Source organism: Myiozetetes cayanensis, unplaced genomic scaffold (genome assembly GCF_022539395.1).
Source record: "Myiozetetes cayanensis isolate MyiCay16 unplaced genomic scaffold, myiCay2020 scf12, whole genome shotgun sequence".
NCBI lineage: Eukaryota > Metazoa > Chordata > Aves > Passeriformes > Tyrannidae > Myiozetetes > Myiozetetes cayanensis.
This window is the reverse complement of record NW_026086826.1, coordinates 8091382-8108810: the sequence shown is the minus strand read 5'-3', so window position 1 is coordinate 8108810 and position 17429 is coordinate 8091382. Positions and strand designations below refer to the sequence as shown.

The 17429-nt window shown below is 42.5% G+C and overlaps 1 protein-coding gene across 1 annotated transcript in view; it reads right to left on the bottom strand.

Moving 5' to 3' along the window:
- The window catches only part of ZFYVE9 (zinc finger FYVE-type containing 9), a 51744-nt gene extending 38176 nt beyond the window's left edge, over positions 1-13568 (bottom strand). The window contains exon 1 of the mRNA XM_050306319.1: positions 13428-13568. The gene's annotated coding sequence lies outside the window, so the exon portion shown is untranslated. The remainder of the gene's footprint in view (positions 1-13427) is intronic.
- Between the last annotated feature and the right edge of the window lie 3861 nt (positions 13569-17429).

Here is a 17429-nt window from a genome sequence, read left to right as displayed (position 1 = left end):
TGAAATAGTTATTAGTGCTCTGATGAAGATGCAGTATCTTAGAAAAAAATCTTAAACCTCCAGCAAAATGAACAGAATTTAAAAAAAAAAAAAAATCTCCCCATGTATGAAAGCAATATTGAATGTTACACTACAATTTTCCCAGGGTTGTTTATTATTCTTTTCAGAAATAAGCTACAGTAATAATTCCAGGAAACTAATGAACTGAACAGTAGCACTCTGATAGTACTGTTTCCAAACTCAGAATCCCACAGCTCTGGATGCCAACAGAACTCTTCCTGTATACAAGTACAATTTCTGATGCTATATATATACTTCCACCTCTGTAAACTAAGATGAATTTTGGATATTTGGGAAGTAGTAGATATTATCTTAACACAGTGTTCTTCCCCAGGCTTCCTATGCATTTAATTCCACTGAAAGGTTTCAGAACAAGGTTTTTCAAAGGCCTGTCATGCAGTGTGGCAGTGGGGAAGGTTCTCTGTGCCACCACCACGGCCTCTCCTGGCCTGCACCGGAGGAAAACGACTCAGTTTTCATGACCCCTCTGAAAAGACGGATCAGTTAATGACAATCCTGCCTGGGATTTGTGACAAGGCCTGTCAGCTGCACCCCGAACGCTGGACACATTTCACAGGAACCAGTCCCACCTTAACCACAGAGCTCAACCTCCCCTGCTCAGGAATGGATCAGACCTGGCAGCCCCCAGCTGACACTGTGCTGACACCGGTGCTCTGAACCACCAAGCCTTCTAGGCAGTGATATCCCGGGCAACAGAGCAGCTTTATTATTCATTGTTCTCATTCTGCTCCGCTCTCCCTGTTCCATTCTTCCCAGGTAATGACTTTTTTGTCCGTAACCATCGGGCACAGAGGAACACAGATCTAATCAATGGCTCCCGGGTCTCCAAAGCAAGCTTGGAAGAGCTGTTACCTGGAGGTCCTGGAGTTTTTTGTTTACAGGTCAATATTTACTCTCAGCAGCCATTTCCCCTCCCAAAGATCAATGCAAAAATCAAAGCAAGCTTACAGATATGAATGTAATATGTTTAAACAGAAAGCAAATTAAAAAAAAAAAGTAAATCATAACATTTGGGTTTCATGAAAAAGTAAAACAAGTTGGCAACAGACCCAAACTATTTTTTTCGATAAGAATTTAATGTAAGAGAAGTATATTTAGATAAAAAACTGGGACAAAAAGAATAACTACAAATGAGAGTCACGAACACTCACAAGTAACATATGACCTCAGGATTATTAGGTTTTTCACGAATCACACACACTGTTAAATAAGGGTTCCATCACACCTGAAAAAAATACATTTCCACCTACAGATTATGGGCTTACTGAGACCTCATTGCAAAGAGAGGAGGCCCAGTGTCTCTGCTGGCCTGGTTTGCTGCTTTGAGCAGCTGAGTTCTTATCTATTCTGCTGGTGGTTGCTGAACATCTCTGTCTCCTGCCCTACAGAGGCATCACTCAGGTGCTGCTTTGGTTATACCCTCCATGTCTGATTTCCCTCAGGAACTCCAAGAAGGAGACTACCAATTACTGCAAAAGCAAAACAGGAATTGAAGAGAAATGTGACAAGCTGAGACGTGCACAGAATAAAGAAGGGATGAAGAAGAGAAGCAAAGAACTCTAAAAGTAGAGAATTAGAAATACCTTCCACAAAAAAAAAAAAAAAAGTAAAAAGTGTTTACAACATTAAATGGAAGTAATCTGAAGTAGCACAAAGTGGAATAGCTTATAATAAATGGAAAGAGACTGAAAAAGAAGCAATTTTGATACTATGTTAAAAAAATGCAGAAAATGCTCAAAGCTTGAGGAGATGCTAAAAAATGCTTCCATCTACTGGCAAAGATCCAGCTCCTAACCACACCAGAGATCCTCTATAATGTGCTACCAGGGAGAAGATGTCTTTGAGTAGGCAGGGAGACATTTGCAGCCATTTTAAGGCACTTTATTATGGTTAGATTAGTTGAACTAGGCATTATCTCCAATGCAAACCCACATTTCAATGCTGGTATCTTCACTTCATCCCTTGTCTACACCCTGAAACATCAGATGGGAGATGCAGAGACTACAGACAGGGACGTGCTCAGGGCCCAACTCTGCAGGAATACAAACTGCAAGAAGAAATCCCAGAGCAGGGGGTTCCATCAACAGGAAATCAGTGTCCTTAAACAAGAAGGGAAACAGGACACACATCAGTTATACGACATGAATTACTTTATCTGATCAAATACTCTGGAAGCTTCACATCTCACAAGCGGAAAAGTTGGGGGTTCTTCACTCAAGTGATGTAACACTTGGAAAAATTTACCACACCTTGGCAATTTACCACACCCCTAACCAATATTGTCCCAAAATGTGGAGCTCTTTCTACCTGGTGTGTGCCAAATCTAGAGGTTATTAAGTGTTATAGAGTGTTACAAAGAGTTTGTGACACAGCAGTAACAATATTGGTCACACACATGAAAACGCCTGCAATGGCAAGGACTTCAGATTAGGCCCCAAATGAAACATTTCAAAATGAAGTGTTCTATTAAAAATAAAAGCAGCAATCATGCAAGGCAACCAGAGAAGAAAATAATGGTTTTCAAAACTCTAATTTATTAAAGGAGACTCAGCAAATGACAACAGAATTTTTTAAAAATATGTGGTCTAAACCACAGCTCAGGATTAGAAATTCCCATTAAAAACTCACCATAAATCCCTTTAATAAGAAATACTAACAGCAGCAGCAGCAAGAGATGAGATGTAACAAATACAAACAAGATACAACTGTTGCTAATCCTTTCCCTGCACCAAAAGCTCAAGATGACCAAGCATCCTTCAGCTTTACTTCCCACAATTTGCTGATGTTCCTACTACCCAGTGTAAACGCACCAAAGAGCAGACTGGGGCATGGCAGGCTATTCCTGTGTAATACAACACTTTGTACCAGCTCACTACCCGTGAATGCTGACGAAGAGAAACTATTTCAATGTTGCAGTGAATTGTCTTCTTTTCCAATCAACTGAGCAAACAGAGCCAGACGATGCCTAAAGCAGAACAGTCTCCCTAATGATTTCACTAATATTTACATCTTTTGCCTTGACTTTTCCCCATGCCATTTTAAAGCCATTATTTCACTTTTGTCTCCAGCCAAGTTTCCATAAGGAGACATTCACACATCCTGAGCAGCAGCAAGGCCCTCAAAAGAGCAGCAGCTTCCAAGAGGTGCTGCAGGAAACATCACAGTCAAAAGTAACACAAACTCCATCAGCATCCTCAACCTCTCTGCTCCAGAAAGTAAAAGCAGCCCAACTGGAAAGGACACCTGCTTTACAACACTTTACAGTCGAAAATACATTCCATTTCCTACCCTTTTGACTGTTTGGAGGAGAAGGCAATTGATTTGTTTTCTTGACATGACCCCAGCCCTGCCAAGCAGCCTCAGCCGGGCCCTGAGCACCTGGAGACAGGAACCACGTCCTGCTTATGTAACTGCTTGGGACTGCCTGGAACAGGACCCATCCCTGCTCTTGGGAAGAACAAATAGATAGGTTTACACTGCAATTCTGCCTTCCACGCAAGTTTTTCCAGAGGAATACAGTTGGAAACAAAAAAAAAAAGGAGAAAATCCTTTCCTGAGCTTACTCATACGCTCACAAAGGTCACTTCAAAATTTGGTTTTTATATCTAATGTTTCGTAACACTTCGCTTCATATAAATCCCAAGTTTAAAATATTGTAAGCCACAAAAAGCTAATGCATTAAAGATAAATTTAATATGAAATCATGTTTCTTAATTTGTGCATGGATTCCATGCAATACCATCTAGTGTAACAATGTGCATTTTTTAGAAAAAAATCCATCCATTTAACATACTGATCTGAAGCTGTTATTTATCTTTATTCAAATACAAACTAAACATGTAGAATAAGTAGGTTTATAAGATGAATTTTTATATGTTTCTGTATTTGAGAAACATGAGTTTGACTATAGTGTTTAATAGATTTGAAGACTAAAATTATTTAAAGCCACACACCATGTATCTCAGAGTGGATCTACCCTGTATTCTCATACCTCATGAATTTTTCTTCTTTCTAATGTAGGGTAGGAACAAGAACGAAACCCAAATAGGCTCAACATTGTTTCAGCTGTTCCTCAGATTTGTGCAATAAGGTATCCTAGAATCAGTAATTAAAAGCCTCCCACTGCCAAGGAACTGTCCTTTTTATAAAGCCCACGAGGGGCAGATACCTGTGGGTGCTGTGAGCAAAGTCTCTATCTGATAATAAAACCAGAACTGTCAACACAGCCACAATGGGACAGATGAGAAGGACAACGGGCAAAAAGCAAAACTGCTTTGCTACCATTTACCAGCCCATCAATTCCAGTTGTACCCACTGGGGAGAGAGAAGCTGCCAGAAGTGACACAATTTATGCCCTCAGCTGCTCTTTAGAGAAAGGACAAGCTGAACAGAAAAACAATCTAGAAGTCCACAGTCCCTTTCTACTGAAGAGCATCAGTCAGCTGCTAAAGCCACCTTTATCAGCACACTCCAGTTTCCAACACTACAGTGGTCACTTCTGCTCATCTGATAACAGAGTTCTACAATCTGACACACATTTTAGAGAAATATCATAATTACAGACAATAAACAGTTACTATTTCTCAAATCCTATGTTATGTAGAGCTGGATTACCATGCATCCCTGAAAATAAATTCAGAGATCTATGGATTTTGATCTCACACTCCCTTCAACCTGAAATCACCTGAAAGTCAGTAACTTTTAATTGCCACTTTGTATCGACCTTTCTATTCATACTACAGCAAGCACATTATAAAACACTGTTGTCAGTGTAGCAAAGTTCACTCCCACGTTTGTGATCATGATCTCACATCACTGCTGATGCTCACAGTGCGTTACGTCTCAAGTCATCTGTAACTACGAACTCACTGCACACAACCCAATAATCCATGGCAACAGTGTGTGTGCTGAAACTGCTATTCCCATCTCTGCTGAGGTCCATTAACACACTGTTACCAGTGCTGAAGGGACTGAGCACTAACCAACAGAAATGCTGAGTAACTTGTATTCAGGTTCACTGCAAAGCCTTTCCCTCCCTCACCCATATATTATACAACTGGAGCAATCAGGACATTTACCTGAAATTTATGTCAGACTCAAGGAAGTTTCAGCTGTAATGCTAAGTGCCCATAATTCTGGATCACTGTTGGCAGTCACAGGAGATAAAGGCTTAACAGATAAAAATCAAAAACATTTAAAGGAATTTATTATTAATGAGTTATGGGTGGTAACACAGTTATCAGAAATCTTACAGAGGTTCAGGAACACCAAATTCTCCTAAACTCAGATGCAACATTTTTCACATAGATAAAGACTGAGAAACCTCTAATTCTTTTGTCCACTGATCCGGTGGTTGATTCTGCTCAGCCATCGACTCCCCACCTCTTTACCCCTCCTTAGCCTGTGACATACTCCCGTTTTCTTCCCCTGTCTGTCTTCTTTTCCCCCCTCACATTCCCTCCTCATTCACTTCTTTCTGCACCTGTTTTCTTTCCTCCTGCCCATCCTTCTTCCTTAGGTTAAAAAAAAAGAGAAACCCCACGTTTCAGCATTACTGTTCAGAGCCACTGGTGTGCTGTAAACACACCAGCTGTAAACAACCTTATTAACCACACCACATTATTCCTCATGCCCAGGAACTGTGGGAGCAAGCCCAGCTCCCCACTTCTCTCAAGCATCTATGCTTGAAACCTCTAGTTAAGACACATTTTGTTGAACACATAGGAGGCACAACTATATATTTCCTCAAAGCAGAAGGTACAGCAGTATTTAAAAGCCATGGGTACACGAATTAAGCTCAATAACTAAAAACCCAAACAAACAAGACCTAAACAAAAAAAACAAACCAAAAAAAACAAAAACAAAACCAGGAAAAGAGCAGGTTAACAAAACCACTACACATACATGTCTCTATTGCCCATGAGCCTCAGAAGCAATTTCTAATTGGCAAGCACAGTAAAACCCAGGTTCACTCTACAGGAGTATTAAAAAAGGAATAAAAAAAAAATCTACGTGTAAATTCCAGAGATGATAGGTTAAAATGCATTTTATGGGTGACTTGTTAAGCGAAACTAAGGTAAATACAATATAGAGGCTATTAAGTCAGTACACCAATATAATTATTGGAAGCACAAAAGCACAAAGGCAGACTGATGCTTAAGTAACAACCTTTTAAAGTTTCATTTATAGGAGTCAAGAAAGAACTGTGAAACACATGAATTACATTGGGGTTTTATTCTGCCTTCATCATTTATACAAAAACTCAGTATGGAATTACTACAATCAATGCAATTTGATGTTTCAGCTAAGAGGCTGCTTCAATATATATGCTATTTAAAGTAATCTGTTAATAATATAACCTCAGAAGTGGGCCTTGCACACACTTTCAAGTTCCCCAAATAACGGATCATTAAAATACTCACTTTGAATTAACCAATAAGGCACTCACAATGCGCCTTCGTAACAGGATGGCAGCCAATATGCTCTGATAAACTACCAGTGTGACTGGCAAACAGAAACAGCAGCTGTGTGCTGAAGTACAAACCCCCAGAAGGGTGTAAATGGGATACCTGTGCCTTTCTCTAAAAACCCAAGTCTCAGGAGCAAATCATTTCCAAGCTACAGCATGTATTTCCAATCTGTAACACGTATTTCCAAGTTATAGCATGTATTTCCAAGCTACAGCATGCACTTGCACAGTATCACAGGAAAACGTGCAATTTCCAAAAGACTGCTTAGATAAATGGAAAAAAAAATTAATATACAATGAGGGAACTTTCCTCTTACATTATCTGAATTCATATTAAATGTTCGTTTATCTGCATTACAGTGCAGATAGGGAATAAAAATTACATTGACACAACTGCTTTGCTGGGTATATTTTAACCATGTAACTTTTGTTTCTCCTCCAGCCTACAAAGAGAACTCAGTGTTCACAGTCCCAGTAACACAAATAAGAGGACTTACACAGTGGTTAAGTGTTCAAATGCTATCACTTTTCAAGTGTTGCACCTTTAATCTCCTACAGAAATTAGGATTATGGGATCATATTGTTCACTTACTATTTTCTACACTCATATTTAAAATATATGTATGTGTCATGAAAACTAGCATTTACACAGTAAAAACAAATCCAAAGGACTGTTGCTATATGTATTTTAGCAGCAACCTGCTGGGCAATCAGTACCCAGACAGCTCTGGGAAAAAACCTCAGAATTATGGTGTTATAGGAGAAAGATGGGATAAAAAAGGAGAAAGGGGAAAGAAAAAAAATCAAAAGTTGTTGAAGAAGAAAAGGAAAAATGAGAAAAGTTTCATTGACCAGGTTAAAAGAAATGTAAGAAAAGTACAGTAAATAATAACTAGGAAACAAAACCCTCACAAATCTGAAAATATCTACAACTTCTGTCCTGTAGTATCTTACAAACTTCCAATAATCTGACTGGTCAACTGAACAAGCAATAAATTTTATGCATACGTATACAATTTGCCAATTCTTGAATTTATAACAACTATACCCACTATAAATTCATAGTTTCACAGTTTCAAATGGCTTGGCCTTTACTTTAGTGTTCCTAAATCAATCTTCTAGCTCTCACTTGGAGTGCAAACAGGTAAGTCAACGTGTACACTGAGTTCAAAGCAGAGTTTTGACACAACAAAACTGAACGTGGAAACAGAAGAGCTCCTCTAATAGTCGGTGTCATTCCCAGACAAAGAAGCGATTCTGCGATTTAGAAAGCTCTTTGATCTTCTTCTTACACTGAACATTTACCAACTCCTTTTAAGTGCATCATGCTACTTTTTGGGAAAATGCACCAGTGTATGTTTGTCCTTTGATAATCTGTTATGAATTTGCTGATGTATTTCACCCATATTACTTCCATAAATAAAATTTGGAATCTACGGTAAAATACGAACGTTGTACTCAGAGCACGTTTATAAAGTTTGAGTTCTATTATTTATTAAAAAGGCTCCAGTATCTCACAGAAGTAAGCAAACCCTTTCCAGTCACAGTATTTTTACAAACTGCATGAATGCAGAAATAAGGCTGGTAGGTGCTACTGGGGCAGTTACAGCACTTCTGTAATTGATAGAGCTCACAGGAATCTCTGACATAAGCACGGCCTAATTTCAATTTATCACCTGATAGGAAGTGACCTCTGGATACTCTGTATGCTGGGAAGAGGGAAGGACAGGTTCCTCCCAGCTACCACTTCACTAACAAAAAAAAAGGCACTGAATTGAAGACATGCACTAAACATGTTGCCTTCTTACACCGGCCCACAGCTGCTCATCAGCAAAACTGAAGTACAAGCAGTCAATAAGTAAAATTCACAATGAAACACTATAGTCATTGCAGTCAGAATTTGGTACATAGTGTTTGTTTTCCAGCTCTTACATGGACAAGGGATTTTTTTTTCTCAACACAATGAAAGGCTGAAAACACTTACAGCATCTTTGATCGTGCCTTATTCCTCTGCCACTAATGAAAAATAGCTGGGGAACAGTCCTAAAATAGCTACCAAGCCAAATTCTACAGCACAGAAGTATTTTCAAACATAGATAATAGCAGGAAAAAACACAAACAAATACTTCCAGCTTTGTCTATATTAGGCTTTAGTGCTTTTTGTAACTCCTGTGAATGTCAATTCAGCTCGAGTCAGGCCAAAAACCAGGGAGAGACCGGTGAAGATCCATTACTGCATTGCTCTATATACAAAGCCATCCCCCACACCAGGGCTCGGCAGCACAGTCTAAAGAATCAGTTGATGCCTCAAGCCTCCATTAGGGAGCTTTCCACCTTTGTTACTATTTTGGAACCAAACCATAACAGAAATCCGACAGAAAAAATTTTCAGAAAAATTGTTAACTGGCAATAGCACTTCCAAATGTGAAGTCAGATTCAACTTCATTAAGCAATCAGACTTCAAAAAGATCCCCAAAAAACATCAAATGTCCTTGTTGATAATGAAAAAGGGGGAGGGGAAAGGATAGAAACAGAAGCAAAATCTACACAAGTAGCATGGACTGCAATTCTTGACAGAAACACCTGGAGGATCCTAGCAGAGCTTACTGGAATTTTTCTAGATCCTCAGAGTATTCCCTTAAACATCTGATACTACATTGACTCCACTGACTCATAGGTAGATGTGTAGCTCCAGCTGTCACCAAAATATCAGAGAGATAAGTAACAATTAACATGTGTAGCAAACAAGACAAAGATATTTATATATGCTCTCTATATAATACTGAGACAGAATACAGAGGGTACAGCCACTACCATTATCTGCAAACAATTCCATATGAAAGTTACTAATTGCTACTCGAGGACACAGAGACAAACAAAACAACAAAGCAAGTGGGAATCCAACAGTGAAGTCCACGTTTTCATTTGCCCAATGTACACTAGGGACAAAGCATGTGAAAAGTTTAACACAGTGACACCAAAACTTCAGAACACAGCATATGGTCCAACAGTCACACACTGGCATTTCCAAATTATCAAATTTCACGTGGAAGCAAACCAACAGTAACGTTTCCTAAAGCTCTCTCTCACTGGTCTTCCTAAGGAACACAACTCTCGCCTCAGTTTATACTCAGGCTGAAGACACCACACAAGCTATGCAGAGAGCACTCCAGCTCCACACTTCCAACCTGGAGATTCTCTGTGCTTTAGGGACTCCACACCTGTTTTTCACATAGCTTCTCACTTTTTTTTTTTACACTTTTTTTTTTCTTTACTGTGACAGAACTATGCCTGTGCAAAAGTCAACTGGCTGGACTTGTGTTGTCACCCATAGGTTCCTGGGCACACACTGCTTGTCTTCAACCTGTGTTTTTAAATTAATTAGATTTCTCTACTCACGACCTTTAGAATAGTTTAAGTGGCCCTTTATGGATTTCCTCTGCCATTCACATTAAGCCTATTTGATGCTGAGGTTGAAGGGCTGTTATTTCTTGAAGAATAAATAAATACCAATATTTCACATCTCTGCTTATCCCTTCTAGTAGTACAAGGGTAATATAATTACTGATGTAATAATCCAGGAATAAAGCAGACTGGAATTTTTCACTGAAAGAATATAAACTCAGAAGTGTTTCTCCTGTTCCACCTGTCTGCTATGGCAATCTGAATATCAGCATTCCTAAATATCCCAGATTCTGCATGTGTGTGATACAAAAGTTTCTCCCTCATAAGCCACATTCACAAAACAAATACCTGTCAAAGACAAAAGCACTGAGTGCAGTATTCCATTATTCCCAATGAAAAGGTCCTGGGATCTGCAATGTCTTGTAATTTTCTCTAGAAAGTAACATTTAAAGGAGTGACAGAGTTTAATACCCTAAGCATGACGCTCACACTCATTCCTCCCCACAAACAGTAGCTGAGAAATACATTCATTAAGATTTGACTAAGCAACTTAAAATCTACAAATGTGCAATGTCTAAAAAGAATCTTCAGAGCCAAATTTAATAAAATTGTGCTATGTTTTTGTTTCAATTAAGTGAAACCCAGTCAAACAAACAGTAAGTAGGAAAGTACATTAGTTACCTGCAAAAACAAAATAATTTATCTCTCTAACACAAATCACTCTTTATATATAAATTACATTTGTGTGCATTATGATAATGGTCATTTACTTTTACCACACTGATTTTTCAGTGTGCTATTCCTGTGATAACTATATAGCCTGTTTTGCTCCAGTTAGCAGTCAAAAACGTTGTATGAATATGTATGCCAAATTCTAATTTTCCTGAATTCTAACTCAAGTAGAAACTACTATGTCAACGAAGGATCCTTGATGTATCTTTTATAACTTCCCATTCATTTACATTAATTGATATCATTTTCCCAGTGTTGCAAGATACAGCCAACACTTAAAGCCAACACAGAAGTAAAAGCTGTTTCTATCACCTAAAACTCGACACTTCCAGTTACTTTCAGCCATTTACTCTTGACTATCTATTTCTTATCAATACCAAGAGCTTTGTAAACCTGCAGTATCATTGTAGGGACACATTTCTCAATGCTTCACAGAAACAACTGCAGGGAAAACCAAACATGTCAGTTCACATTTCTGTCCATTTCAAAGTTCAAGCCTCCTAAAGAATCACAAACAGAACTATAAACAGGCCACCTTTCGATTTCTTTAGAGACTTTAATCTCACTTACCTTAAAAAAATAAACAGCAGCCTTTACATAAAACTTTCAAAGCAGCCCATGAATATGCTGGTGCCTCACAACAGTGTTCTGGAAAAGGTCAGTGATTCATCAGCACAGGGGCTGACTGTGTGCTGAAACCGTTGTCCCTCAACTTATTTTTGGTCAAGAAAGTCACTTTTATTTGGAAGATTCTCGGCTTAGTGCATCGAAAAGATTTTTCTGATCAACAAAACATCAATACATAAAAATCTATTTTTGGCCAACTTTTATCCAAAAGCAAGACTGCGCTCTAATCCTTTACCATAATAATTTCCAGGTAATTTTTCACAGATAGCCTGTAGAGCCAAAAACCAGCAAGCTGCTTTCTGCTAAAGCTTGCACAGCTAGTGGACAGACTACAACAGACATTAAAAGCTTATCATTCTTTGGCCACAAGTTTTAATATCGCATCTTTGTTCAGTCTCTACCTTTGTTCCCTGAGACAACCACAGTCAGACTTCATGCCAAACTAAAAAAAACTGTATTTCATCTCAGCCTTAGCCCCAGGCCTCAGATCCTGAAATGTGTGTCTTTGAAAGCGTTTAATCCCTGGCCTCATAACTGACTCAAAGCTAACACACAAAAACAACACCCAGTATCAGGAGCCAGCACTGCAGTTTTGGGGTGGGTTTCTTCCTTTTTCACACACTAAACGAGGCCCCAAAAAGCAACGAGAATCAATCAGTGTGTCAGAACACGGTTACTTGTACAGTGTGGATCAGGGCTTCAATTAGAGGGAGGTTTGTTTGAAATTTTAGACCCTTTTCAGCTTCCATTTCAGATTCCCCAAACCTCTGAAGAGATTTTTAATTTTGTCTCTCTTGGGTCAAGGAGACTGTTCTTCTCATTTTGCATCACATGCTGTAACTTTATAAAAAGCAGCACACTGCTGGGTTCAGGCAGTAATAAAGGAGTGTGGTGATGTTTCAACCACTGAAGGTATATCTAAAATCTGGATTTCTTGCTAATAAAAGTTAATTACAATGTTTTCAAACATTGTCCTGTCAGCTAAATGATGTCCAACGAAAATATAAGCTTTTATTCAAGTAGAGCATCTTTTTGTTGTCATTATTATTTTACTTGTTTATACAGGGCTCCTTCTAGTTTTGGATTCAGCCTGGACCCAAAAATTGAGGGCAGTGTTATTCAGAAATTCTAATCTTAGACAACCACACTTAATAAATAAGATTGACAGAATTCAGTTAACTTTTAATATCAGAACCAAATGAAAACATGTATAAAAATTACACCCTCTGAAAAACCTCTGTCATAAAATAATAAGGACTATCTTGTCTATAAATAAACAAGATCGTTAACACGAAAATATAAAGTCTATCAATTTCCATCTGCTACTTGTTTCTCAGTCTGGTTAACGAGATAAAAACAATTCTTGAGCCACCCTCTGCCATAGGCACCTATTTAGCCGTAACATTTATAAGCAAGTAACCAGCCCACCTCTGCAAAAAGTCCGACATGCCAAGAGTGCCAGTTATTCTTAGAGTGAGACATGACCACAATTTCACGTAATTAGAGATGTTATAAAACGCATCCCGGTCGCTCTCCCCATCCCCCTTCACCACTACCACCATTGCAGGAGTGACTTGTTACACATCGCGACGAGCAAGTAACATTCCCTGCCCGGGGAGAGAGCGGAGATCAGGCCATAAAAAGGGCACGAGATGCAAACAGGGATCCTCCCCTCGCCGGGCTGGCGGCCGCGGCTGCCCGGGAACAGCCTCGCCCTGCCCCGCGCCGGCACACGGGGGTCCCGAGGGGAGCCAGAGCTCCTTCCCCACCCCCGGCATCGCCGGCGCGGGGAGAAAGGTGCCCCGAGCGAGCGGGTCACCCCGGGGACGGAGGGGGACCGGCGGGGAGGGGGCTCGGAGGAACAGGGCGGCCGGAGAGGGCTGGGGGGCGACCGCTGCCTTCCCCTGGGCGGTGTGCGGGGGACAAGGGCGGCGGGGCGAGGGGGCACCCGGAGCCCCCCTGGCCCGCGAAGCTGTCGGCGACACGGAGGCTCCGCGGAGGCGCCGGAGCCCTCCCCGCCCGCGGGGCCTCGCTGCGGGCGGCAGGGGCCTGGGGAGCGGGGTACCCCGGCCTGCCGGGCCCAGGGGCGGCGGGCCGGGCGGCGCTCACTCACCTCGGGAGGCAGCAGGCGCCGCCGGGTGCGCATGGCGAGGGGGATCCCCCGGGTGCTGCCCCGGGAGCGCGGGGGGCCGGCGCGCCCTCGCCGCCGCCAGCCGGGCTCGCTCGCTGCCTCCGCGGCCAAGGCCGCCGCAGCGCCCGGCAGCAGCGCCCCCTGGCCGGCCCCGGCGGCAGCGCACGGCACTGCGGCACCGCCGGGGAGGCGGCGCGGACCGGCCGCGCCCCCGCCCCGCGCCGCGGGCCCCGCGCCGGCACCGCCGCCCGCCCTCCCCGCGCGGGGTCCCACCGAGCCCGCGGGACCCACAGCCACAAAAACACACAGACAGACAGACACAGACAGACAGACAGACAGGCGCACACACAGGGCTGGGAGGCTGCACGGCCGGGGGGACACCCACGCACCACACCGAGCGAGCTGCCCCGCGGGCGGCTGCAGCGGGGGTGCGATGTGACCGTACACGCCCCGGTCAGCGGCGCTAGCGGCTGGGAGCCGTCCGAGTGTTTTTTCGCCATTTCGCGTTGAGGACCTTCACCATCGGAGAGGGACACCCGCGGCCGCCCTGAGGGGTGCGAGGCACGGGGCCATCCGCTCCCAGGCACGTCCGATCGTCCGCAAAGAGGGTTCCGGAAATGAAAAATAAAACAAACGAAAACACGCCACACCAAACATCAACAGGCAAACACGCTCGTTCCTTATACGAGCCGCGATGGCGAGCTGACAGGTTATGCCAAACCGTGACTGAGCTCCCGCAGCCTCGCCCGTTCTCTCCAAGAGGAGGGGGCCGCCCATGCCGGGACCGGGACACTTCCCCGCCTGGCTGCAGGCGCTCGGGAGCTCTAGGAAATGTCACTTCTCGCGTGTCTCGGTCCGGCGGGCGCGGGGATGGACAGTGCTGGGCTGCCGTCCCGGATACATCGCGCACCGCCAGCCCCTCTGCCACCGGCAGCCTCACCCTTCCCGCAGCAACGCTCAGCGCCTCAGGAATCCCTCACCCCTCGCTTTAGGACCCCCTTGCCTCAGGAACTCCTCGCATCTGGAACCCTCACCTCGGGAACCCCTCATCCCGGCTCCCCGTCAGGAAGGGCTCGCTTCACGCCGGGGGAATGGGAAGGAGCCGCTGTCCCCTCACCTTCGGGCAGTGCTGTGACCTCCCAGGTGCAGGAGGGCCATGTCACCTCAGGAGGGATGGAAAGGCGAGTGTGATGGCTGCTAATGCAGCTGCACAGCCGTTCCCTCTTCTCAGGCCTTCACACTTCTAGGCTATCACTTTCCAGTAGGTTGGGCTTCTCCATTAACTTCCCACGTACGCCAGTGAATACGGTGTAATGAGCCCCGGTGATAAAATCTAGGCCTCCTTGCTCCAAGAGCATCAGCCCATCCCGCTGGAAATGAAAGGGAAGCACTTAATGTTTATTCATTGATTCTGGTAGAACTATATGCTTTTCAAGCAGAAAACGCAAGATGCTCCCAATCAACTGAATCATCAATCCATGGGCAAAGAGCTGAGAAGATAAAAAAATGCTCATCAATCATAGCTGGGAGTAGCATGTTAATGGAGATGGAATCTATTTTCTCCCATAAAGCATTCCCTGTTAACCCCAACTTGCTATCTCTGTAGCAATTAATGGTGTCATGCTTGTGAAGCACAGATGAGGGCTTCAGATCGGTCCAATACACAATTACCATCCTCAAAACAATTCTTTTGAAACACCTCAGACTGCTAAACACACAATATGCCTGGCAAACTAAAAGGAAGTAAATTAAAGGGTAAGCAGTGTAACACTCCATACCCTCTGGCCAAATGCATGCAAGCACATAGCTTTGCCATCTACAGATGTCTCACAGAGGCATATCACTATCATAATTTTGTTCTACTTTAATCCCTCTGGATACAACCATTTGTTGGAATGTTTTCTCACCAAACATTGAGAGGTTTTTCCTGAAGGATATTATAATCAGCTGTTTTGCAAAAGTGCTGTCACATGAAAGCATGCAAAACATGCAGTGGGAAACATCTCTGTGAGTTAAGGTGATGGGACATGGGCTCATTCCCCATTGCTTCTGGGTATCTTGGATGCCACATGAGTTGTTCCTAATGAAGATGTATCTAGAGGAGCAGCAAACTCTACAACACCCACATGGCTGCTCCAGGCAGTTGTGGTGCCAGGCACCTGATCTTAAGGCAGGGAGATTGTCCATCCTGTGTTCTCACTGTGCTCCTTCTGCAAGTGTCCAAAGAGGAAACATTTCACTACGGATAGTGAGAAACACTATTCCAAACCAAACCAATAATTTTTATTCCAAGCCCCAGCAAAGTTGTAAGACATGGACCATGACCTTCTACTTGGCACATTCAGTGCTGGTGCCAGAGTTACAAATTCTCCAGGAAGTATCTTCAGCTCTTCCATGTCCCTGATCCTTTACAGCATCATCATGAGAAACCATGCCCAGTGGTATCCCCCATGATAGCACAGACATTTGGTATTGAGTTTCCTACCTCTTTTCCCAAGTGTTTTGCCGTTGTTCCACAGCTCCTGAGGAGAAGCTGCCAAGGAAAAGGCATAAAGAAGAGCATATAGAAAAGGATACTCCAATTTGCAAAAGTCAGGGATCTGGAAAGAGCTTGAGAAGCGCAGTTACAAAGGTGAGGGGAAGCTCTGAGGTGCCCTGGTTGAAGGGAGCAGCAGAGAGTTACAGGCTCAATACAAAGACATACACTGGGAGCTAGGAGATCCAGGGAATTGATATGGGATTCAAAACGATGCAAGAGTAATCTCTGAACAACAGAGTTAAGGATAAATAAGAGGATTTTTTAACTGCTCGGTGAAAGTTGCAGAAACTAGGGGGGAAAGGAAGCTTAATAAAGGCTCCACTCTGTTCCTAGGTGGAACGAGTAGAGTGGTTGACAACAGTGTAGGAAAGACAGAACTCAACAACTACTTCTTGTCTGTATTTGGGGAAGAGGCAGATGATAAATGAATACCATGTGATGATGATGAGATACATTCCATTACAACAAGCGCTGAGGAGGATGTTAAACAGAAGCTAATGAAGTTGGGCATCAGCAGATCCAGGTAACTTCCATCCAAAAGTTTTAAAAGCACTGGCACAGAGTATCTTTAGACCATTAATGATGATTTTCAATAAATCTTGAAACACTGTTAAAGTTCCAGAGGACTGGATGAAACATTGTCCCAATGTTTTAAAAGGGTAAACAAGGTGACCAGGGTAATTAGGACCTGCCAGACTGACAAGAATTCTCGGTAATATAATGGGACATTATCTACATTACTTGATTAAAAAACAATTAAAGGATGGAAATGCAATAAATGCAGATTAATGTGGAAAATAAATCTTGCCGAAATAATTTGATTTTTTAATGGCATTACAAGTTTTGTTGATGAAGGTAAGTAGGTCTGCAAAATATTTGTTCTGACGACTTGCAGCATTTTAATTAAGAAGCCAAAATGATACAGATTCATCACAGCACATTTAAAACTGCTGAGACTCTACCTAACTGACAGTTACAAAGTGGGGAAATAGGAAGTCATCATCAAAGAATGTGTTTCTGGGTCCTCTGGCAATTAGTTCTATGCTGTATTGCATTGATATTAATGGCTCTAAGGAAACCATAAAATTATCACTTACGAAGTTTGCAAGTGATGTAAGCAAGAGAGATTCATAAATGACAAGTCATGCTGTAAAGTAGCTGAGACAGCTTGATAACAAGTCATATGCATTTCTGTACAGCCAAATGTAAAAACATGCACCAAAGAATAAAGACAGTGATTGTAGGATGAGAGAATCTGTGCTTTACAAGTTAATGCTCAAAAACCTGGGGAATCATCATACATAATCAGAAGAAAATAAGCAGGTGGTGTGGTGCTGTAGCCAACAGGATAATGCAATCCTTGGGGATATAAACAGAATAATGTAGAAAGACGCCTGTATTTATTTTTCTGGTACTAGTTCCAGTGCTCCTGAAGTCTGATATCC